Consider the following 9,686-nt stretch of genomic DNA (forward strand, 5'->3'; position numbering starts at 1 on the left):
CCACAGACACCAAATCGCCCATAATCAGCACCCACCACCACGGAACCAGCTCTCACCGAACCAGCACCCACTCCCATGGAATCAAAATCTCATGCAAACTTGCCACACCCCCTGACTCATCACCCATCAAACTCGGCCCACACTGGCATGTGCAACTGAATATAAGCTGACCAAAGAACCTTGAACGTTGCCTTTTCTGAATGGAGACTTTCTGCTCTTGAGCATGGTCGCACAAAAGGCCCAGTGCTCTATTATACTTTCCGGAAAACAGAGCTTTCTTAACAAGAATTGTGATTGAACTCAACCAACCTGTGTAAGTCTATATTTTGTTTCGGTGTCTTAGCCTTTTCCTAAAACTGAAGAAATAAAACGAGCATGCGGTGAGTAAATTCGATAACAGGTGATTGGCTATGGCTTTTGCCGTGAGGCGCGGATAGCGCGCTTCTCAAATTGTGGACCAAAAATCCAACATTATTCAAAAAGGTTGATTCAAATGTTTTGAGATGTTTTAATCAGTATGGTTATTCAAAAAGGTTGATTCAAATGTTTTATGATGTATTAATCAGTATGGTTATTCAAAAAGGTTGATTCAAATGTTTTGAGATGTGTTCAGCAGTAGAGTCAATGATTCATGATTTTATGTTTTATTGACATGCATTATTGAAGTTTTATTTTCATGGAAAAGTGTTTTGAGGCTCAGAAGGTCATTAGCCATATTTTTGGTGAAAAATAGTTTGTGGGGAAAATGAAAGAGCGGAAACAGCTTCCAAGGTGGCAGCAGGCTTGCGCAATGTGGGAAAAACATGGATTGAGCAATCCAAAGCAAGGACGCTGAGCCAGCAGTGGTTCCCACCTGAGAGGCAGAAGGGGATTGCGCAACCCTCACTGATCAACTGAGATTGTGCAATCCTATGCAATGGGAAGTATAGATGCCAGTAAGAGAGGGGAGGGGCAGAAAGGCCTATAAAAAAGCCACCACAGACAACTGCGGGGCTTCTCTCTCCCAAAGAGCAATAATACGTGAAGAAGCCCGCAAGAGTTCCAAGACGTTTTCCAGCCTCAGGAATCTTAGTGTAAAACGCAAGATTGCTTCCTTGGATTAATTTGGATAATACTCAAAGAATTGGACTTGACGACATTTCACATGGAACTAGGTGAGGGGAATGGATTTTTCTGTTTAAGCCGGGGGGAGGACAGCCGTGGGGGCGAACGCCGGTCCCCTCAGGGCCAACCTATTTCCCAAATTTGAATTTTAGAAATAAAAGCGAACTGATCACTTGACTTTATTTCCACCAAAAATAGCATACAACTTGTAGCTACCTTTTACTACTCTACTGTTTTTTTGTTTTATAATCAAAAGGACTCCGTGACTGAATGATTTTATTTGAACGGGTATCAGTGAGTGAAATTGTTCAAGTTGTTGGAGGAATTAATATTTGTAATTCTATTTCATACTTTTTCAATAAATGTGGCTTTGTATAATAATTTAATTCGTTGTCAAGTTAAGTCAAGTTTATTTGTATAGCCCTAAATCACAAACAGTCTCAAAGGGCTTCACATAGCCAAAATTGACAATTATTCTCAAAGCATCCCCTGATCTTAAGCTCCCAAAAGGGCAAGGAAAAACTAAAAAAAAACCTGCCAGGGGAAAATGAGAAACCTTGAGAAGGGATCACAGATGGAAGGATCCCCCTTTCAGGATCACCAGGTTGTAATGGATGCAGAGAGGGCACAAGTAATACATAATATGAAAATTAATGAAAAAATGGATGTCAGAGGTGCCCTCGATTGTCCTGGCAGTGTCTTCAAGGGGGTTGAGCTGCAGTTTCTTCATCTTGAATTGGTCCCCGAGAATCCAGCTAGCCGCTATCAGCTTTTGAGCCACCTAACCCCCTCCCCAGCCGGGGAGGGGGTGGGCAGAGAGAACAAAACAAACTCCGGCCAAATCGGCCACTACAAGTTAGTTAAAGGCCATCTCATAGAAATGTGTCTTTAAACGTGTCTTAAATGTTTCTACTGAGGTAGTAGTTCTAATATCCATTGGTAGGGCATTCCAAAGCTCTGGAGCCCGAATAGAGAATGCTCTAGACCCTGCAGACATTTTGTTGGCCCTCGGTGTAACTAAAAGACTAGCGTTTTGCGAACGAAAGTTACGAGACGGAACATAAGGAACGACTAGGTCGACGAGATATGAAGGCGCTAAGCCATGCAGTGATTTATAGGTTAGTAGAAGAACCTTGAAGTCACATCTTAAATGGACCGGGAGCCAATGTAATTTGGCTAATATTGGGGTAATGTGATCAAATTTTCTTGACCGTGAGAGCAGCCTCGCAGCGGCATTTTGCACTAACTGTAGACTTTTGATACTGGATTTAGGAAGACCAGAGAATAATACATTACAGTAGTCCAGGCGCGACGTGACGAACGCATGTATAATAGTTTCCGCATCCCCGGTCGAGAGGATAGGACGAATCTTAGCAATATTACGAAGGTGAAAAAACGCAATCCTGGTTATATTCTTAATGTGTTTTTGAAAGGAGAGCGTTTGGTCAAATATTACCCCGAGATTAGTTACCGTATCACTCTGAGTGATAGTACGGTTATCTATAGTTATAGTGGTTTCCTTAAATAAGTGTTGATAACGAGTAGGACCAATTATCAACATCTCAGTTTTATCTGGGTTAAGACGAAGGAAGTTGAGAGACATCCATTGCTTGATCTCCGCAAGGCACGCCTCGAGATTACAACAGTCCCGTGGATCTGTCATCGATAACGGCATATATAATTGGGTGTCATCCGCGTAGCATTGAAAGCTAATATTATATTTACGTATTATGTCCCCAAGCGGAATCATATAAATATTAAATAAAATCGGTCCGAGTACTGATCCCTGTGGGACACCACACGTAACATTATAAAGCTCAGAGGACGTATTGCCATGGACCACTCGGTGCGTCCTGTCTGATAGATAGGAATTGAACCAGCTTAGTGCTGACCCTGAGATACCAACACAACTTTTAAGACGCCCTAATAAAATATCAAAGTCTACAGTGTCAAAGGCAGCACTAAGATCGAGTAGTAACAATACAGACGACATATTTGAATCCATAGCTATGAGGAGATCATTAGTCACTTTAGCAAGTGCTGTCTCTGTAGAATGATTAGCTCTAAAACCAGACTGAAAAGAGTCATATCGATTATCAGCGACCATGTAATCAATAAGCTGCTGCGCTACTACTTTTTCGAGAAGTTTTGCTATGAATGGGAGGTTTGAAACTGGCCTATAATTACTGAGACAGTCCGGGTCAAGATTGGCTCGCTTAAGTAGCGGTTTAATAATAGCGTTTTTAAAGGCTGTTGGCACTATCCCAGAGGAAACAGACAGATTGATTATATTTAAGACGGACGGTCCTAAAATTGGAAATAATTCTTTAAGTAGTTTGGCTGGAAGCGGGTCGAGTAAACATGTTGTTTGTTTAGCCGTACTAACCAATTTTGTAAGCATTTCAAGGGACACGCTTTTAAAATTTGAGAAGGTTATTGCATGATCCCCAGCGCTAGTAACCGGCGGAGTGATCGGATTGGTATTCTTGATCTCGTCCCTAATGGACTCAATCTTTTGAGCAAAAAATTTCATAAACTCGTCAGCTGAGTGGAAGGAGCTATCGGGGGTCGGCTGGCGCAGTTAGCTTTGCCACTGTATCAAATAGGTATTTAGGATTGTTTTTATTAAGATTAATGACTTGCGAAAAATAACGAGTTTTTGCTAAAATAAGCTCATCTTTATATTTCAGGAGGCTGTCCTTCCATGCCTGATGGAAAACCTCAAGTTTGGTTAAACGCCATCTGCGCTCATGCTTTCTACATACCGTATTTGCCGGTGTATTGGTCGACCTTTTTCGATCCAAAATCGACCGAAAAAAATCGACCTCGACTTATACACCGAGTCATAAAATTTAACTTCGTATTCATCGCTTCAAATGTGATGGTAACCAAGGCCGTTTGTCATGCATCTCATTGTGCGTTGCACTTAGAAAATTTGAACCGGGCGGCGTGCGCGAGTGCGCGGCCCGCTGGAAGTCCAATGAGGCGCCGCGATCTCCTGCGCGGTGCTTATAAAGTGCCGATCCGCTCGGCTTGGAGCTATTTCCGGCCTCCCGTTGGTGCCGGGCGGCGTGCGCGAGCTCGCCGGCCGCGATCTCCTCCGCGGTGCTTATAAAGTGCCGATTCGCTCGGCTTGGAGCTAATTTCCGACCTCCCGTTGGTGCCGGGCGGCGTGCGCGAGCTCGCCGGCCGCGATCTCCTCCGCGGTGCTTATAAAGTGCCGATCCGCTCGGCTTGGAGCTATTTCCGGCCTCCCGTTGGTGCCGGGCGGCGTGCGCGAGCTCGCCGGCCGCGATCTCCTCCGCGGTGCTTATAAAGTGCCGATCCGCTCGGCTTGGAGCTATTTCCAACCTCCCGTTGGTGCCGGGCGGCGTGCGCGAGCTCGCCGGCCGCGATCTCCTCCGCGGTGCTTATAAAGTGCCGATCCGCTCGGCTTGGAGCTATTTCCGGCCTCCCGTTGGTGCCGGGCGGCGTGCGCGAGCTCGCCGGCCGCGATCTCCTCCACGGTGCTTATAAACAGCCGCATGTGCACGGCCTCCCGGAATTTGAACACATTTCGTCAATAAATTTCGCATATTGAATTTTGAAGTTTAATATAATGCAACAATTGAGCTCGACTTATACAACGGATATATCATAAAATCGTAAATTTCCGTCGAATTTTAGGGGGTCGACTTATACACCGAGTCGACCTGTACACCGGCAAATACGGTAATTGTTTAAACGTACGTGTTTCATCTGTGAACCACGGAGTTGGCCATCTACGGCGAGTTTTCAGACGTAGTGGTGCCACAGAGTCGATGGCTTTTAATAATGTCGCATTGAATTCATTTGTAAGATTATCAATAGAGCCGCTGTATGTGGGAAACATGGCGGTTGCCGGCGACAGTAACTCAGATCGCGCAGTTGCAGTCATGGAGTTAAAATTACGGCTGCTATAATTCTGATTGCTCTCTAGTCTTTGACAAGGAACTAAAATTTCAAATTTTATTAAGAAATTATCAGACAGAACAGTAGTGTATGGCAGTACTGCTATATTTGAGGTTGCTAGTCCCCGGGATAATACCAGATCTAAGGTATTTCCATTCTTATGCGTTGCTGCCTGTACAGCTTGCGTAAAACCAAACGTATCGATTAAAGTTTGAAATGCCGAAGTCAGTGGTTCTGACGGTGAATTCATGTGGATGTTGAAATCACTCATGATAACTATACTATCTGCATTTGTCACTAGATCAGCCACAAATTCTGAAAATTCATCCAGGAAGCTAGAGTAAGCCCTGGGTGGGCGGTAAATAACAACAAGATAGAATGACGGTAATGCAGTGGATCGCACAATGAGAACTTCAAATGTTTTAAATACGTGAATTGAGCGAGGCCTAAATCTAAGCTCAGAATTTGAGATGAGGGCGACACCCCCACCCTTTTTTCGAGGGTTAGGGTCATGCGACATGCGAGCTCACAAAATTTGGAGGCGAGGCCTCGTTAAGTGGCAGCAGTTCATTAGGTTTTAACCAGGTCTCGCAAAGACCAAAAACGTTTAGATTATGTTCCGTGATAAGGTCATTAACGAGAACTGCTTTCGTATGAAGTGATCTAATATTCATAAAACCGAATTTAAGTGTAATCGGTTGATCAGGGTGCGTATCTATCGAAGGATTTTCAAACGGGATGCGAGTAAAATTATGTTCTCTAGGCCTAATATCACCTCTCAAAAGTTTATTAGGGCGGTGGGATGAAACGACCGTGGGAATTTGATGATGAATATTTGTTACACATGTGAAGTTATCTAAAACAGGCACCGTTTCATCAGCAAGACCGGCCGGGACGGAGTGATTGGATTTGTCTACTACCCCAGTAGAAAGTGTGTTTATGTGAACTGCAGCACTATTTAAACTGTCGCACTACACGAGGAGCTATGTGTATGCTGAAAGTCTAGCCTAGCGCTAGTTAACTTTAACTTAACAGACTCCAAACCCATCCTCACATGTGGTCTAATCACCTGTGCCCTGGCCTGCTCTAGAGTGACATGTCATGAGAGGCTCAAACAGTAATCTATATTCCTAGAAAGAGTGAAGGCGCCTTCACGGTTAGGGTGAAGGCCGTCCTTCCTCAGCAGGTCGGGGCGGCCCCAGAAGGATGACCAGTTATCTATAAAATACAGTCCCTGCTTTTTACAGAACCCAGCCATCCATTGATTAAGGGAGACTAATCTACTAAACCTCTCATCAGTGCCTCTCCCAGGCAGGGGGCCAGAGACAAATACTCGATGCCGACTCATCTTTCTGGCAAGATCACAAGTCCTCGCTATGTTTTTCTTTGTGATCTCTGATTGTCTCATCCTAACATCATTGGAGCCGACGTGTATCACTATGTCCGAGTAGCTAGTGTTGGTGGAACTACGCTGTTGACGCTGTTGTCAGCTCCCTAAGATTAGCTTCTATGTCGGGTGCTCTGCCCCCAGGAATACACATTACCGTGGCTGGATTTTTAAGCGTAATGTTTCGGGTAATGGAGTCGCCTATGACCAAAGTGCGAGGGCCAGTAGACCGAGATGACTTTGGACGGCTATGCGTCTTACCTGGCTCATCGCGATTAGCAAGCCGCTTGGGGCTAATGTTAACCAGGCTAGCGGGCTGACTACAGCCCGCGTCTGTGTCCGCCGCAACTACTGTTATCGCACTATTCTGCTCTAACTCTAAGAGAAGGGTGCAGTTGGTGCACGAAGCCGTACATACCTCTTGGTCCGCTGCCATACTTTGTGTCCGAAGAGCGACGATCTGTCAGAACAACCCGGAAGTCCAATTCACCTCAGCTCAGCTCATCTCCAGACGACCTCCAGAAATCAGGAAACCGCTAATTTGTATGGCATATGCGTTCGATTGTTTCATTTTGATTTGACAATTCAATTCGGTTACAGGTACTTATTATGGTATAAAATCGGACCGTGATAAATACAATTAATAAACAGGTTTAAATTAGATCGTTATTTATTCATTATTTATTCAGCACTCTGTTGTTATACTTGTTTGTCTGTTGTGGGCCATGTCTTGTCACCGTGGGATAGGGGGAACGAAATTTCGGTTTCTTTGTGTGTCTTTGGCATGTGGAGAAATTGACAATAAAGCTGACTTTGACTTTGACTATTGTTGGATTCAAATCCATTCAATTGTTCGTTGGTTGCGGGCCCGTTCTGTACTTGTCAGGCCGCGCTTAAGTCAAACTCGGACAATTGACGCATTAAATCGCCTTCAAAATTATTCGAAGGATAATCTAATTCCGCTTAATTATTTAATTCATTTAAATATTTACTTCAATTAAGTAATTCATCCGCTGCGGGCCCATTCTGTATTTGTCGGGCCGCGCTTAAATCTAACTTGGACAATTGACACATTAAATCGCCTTCAAAATTATTTGAAGGATAATTTTATTCCGTCTAAATACTTAATTCGTTTGAAAATATCATTCGTTTGAATAATTGATTTATTTGAAGCATTTCAACAGTAAGGAGTTTATATACGGTTAGAATTAATGATTAATGTATCAAATTTCCTCTCAAATACTATTACTGTCATACTTCCATTAATTAGACTCTTCATTGAATAAAGACGTGTAGGCCCGCTACTTCGACAACGAAGTAGAGCTGACCCATATAAATAGTTACTGCGGCACAACTAGGGCAAGTGTGCGCTAGATCAACAAATCCCTGAGGTCTTAACAAAGACATCTAAAAATATCTGAAATATAACAAAAGCCTCAAATCATCGAAGGGAGCCATCAGTATGGCGCGGTTATTCTGACGACATGCCTCAAATTTAAGTTACTCAGCACGAGCGTCGTTTGACTTCAGAGGGATTGGCGTCATAAAGAGATTATATTGATTCTTTTAGAATTAATTTAACAAAGGTGGGTAGCATTCAGACGAGTCCCTTCACCCCCGGCTTATTCAACCCTTTAATGGGAAGCCGGTCGCTTTAATAAATATTGCAGGTTTGACAGGAAATTTTATACCTTAGTCGTGAACTCGTAAGCAATTCTAAACCTGAATCAGTAAAAAACTTAACTGGTGCAACCAGCCCTTACTAGTCAACATGAAATCTGTAAGATATGACCACCAATGGCTCTATTGCGATTAAAACACCCGCACGGGACAATAATTTTGATATGTCAATATTCAGTTGACAAGTCTAGAAACTTAAACCCTTAAGTGCCAGTAACACTTGCAGAGAATAGTGGTTATATAAAAACTTATGATCAATCTATCTCTCTCTAAAGACAATGGGGTGAAAAAGTAGATGTACTGTTGTAAAAAGACAAAACGTGTACAACACTTATTTTGTGTTGAATATGTTTATTCAATATTGCATTAATGATACTGTGCATTTGCCATGTAATTAATTCTTCATCTATGTGAATCTTTTGTACATACTGGAAATTTGTGATTTCATCACTTCATCCAACCATCCATCCATTTTCTATACAGCTTGTCCCCACGGGGACGCGGGCGTGCTGGACAGCACAGCAGTCATCAGGCAGCAGGCGGGGGACAGCCTGAACCGGTTGCCAGCCAATCGCAGGGCACATAGAGACGAAGAACTACTCACACTTAGGGACATTTTGGAGTGCTCAATCAGCCTACCATGCATGATTTGGGGATGTGGGAGGAAACCGGAATGCCCAGAGAAAACCCAACCTCATAATGTAAACAAATGAATTGGTTTTGTGATAAAACATAAGAAGGTAGGGCTGTGTCTGTGTTTTGTTCTGTTGCTTTTCACAAGCGATGATCTTTTGTAGACGAGCCGAGGTGATGACGCATGGCATCAAGTAAACTCCATTCATCTTCTACCGCTTATCCTGGGTTGGGTTGCGGGGGCAGCAGCTTTAGGAGGGACGCCCAGACCTCCCTCTCCCCAGCCACTCCGTCAAGTTCATCCCGGGTGTTAGGGTTGATAGATTAGTTTGATCCTATGCTTATGTTGGAATGTAACCTGTAATAATTAAACTCGCTTGTCCTGTCTTAACAAAAGTAGTAGAACAAAGTGATAAGATCTTTTGAACTGATTGACTAGCTGCAGAGGACGCAATCAAAGTTGTTTTGTTTACACAACATTGTGAAAGACCCCCTGCTGTGCTTTGATCAGCAGGCCAGGGGCTTCGGCCCCATCCTGTCTACTCTGACCCCCACTCTCACCCCCGCTCTGTTTCTCTCAATAAAAATGCTCCTGCAGGAGACCTGAGTCAGACTTCATTCGATCATCGCTGTTCACACAGCGACGAATGGACTCTCCACCTGCAGGTGCTTAAAAGGACTTACTTGTCTCCTGTTTGGTTCTTGCAAAATAAGTTGGAGTGTGCAAAACATTTTGGTGCCGTGACCCGGATCCTCATACCCACCATCTGACCAGCGAAGGAAGACAGGCTGTACACCGTCGACGGGCCAGCGTCCATTCGGAGGAACTGGTAAAGAAAGACCTGGGAAGGAAATCCTTCTTTTGTCTGCCTTCGTCTGACAGAAGTGGATTGACGGGATCCGGCAGTGCAACGAACCAGGGGACAAGTAAGTTAAAGCGCTAAAGATACGG

The 9,686-nt window shown here is 44.0% G+C and overlaps 1 long non-coding RNA gene across 1 annotated transcript; it reads left to right on the forward strand.

Annotated features, from left to right (window-relative positions):
• Positions 1–326: 326 nt before the first annotated feature.
• LOC137840134 (uncharacterized) lies at positions 327–9,413 on the forward strand. The gene is made up of 2 exons (XR_011086597.1): positions 327–1,154; positions 8,585–9,413. It is a non-coding gene; the product is annotated as an uncharacterized lncRNA (long non-coding RNA).
• The last annotated feature ends 273 nt before the right edge of the window (positions 9,414–9,686 follow it).

This window comes from Syngnathus scovelli, chromosome 3, assembly GCF_024217435.2.
Source record: "Syngnathus scovelli strain Florida chromosome 3, RoL_Ssco_1.2, whole genome shotgun sequence".
NCBI classification, from domain to species: domain Eukaryota; kingdom Metazoa; phylum Chordata; class Actinopteri; order Syngnathiformes; family Syngnathidae; genus Syngnathus; species Syngnathus scovelli.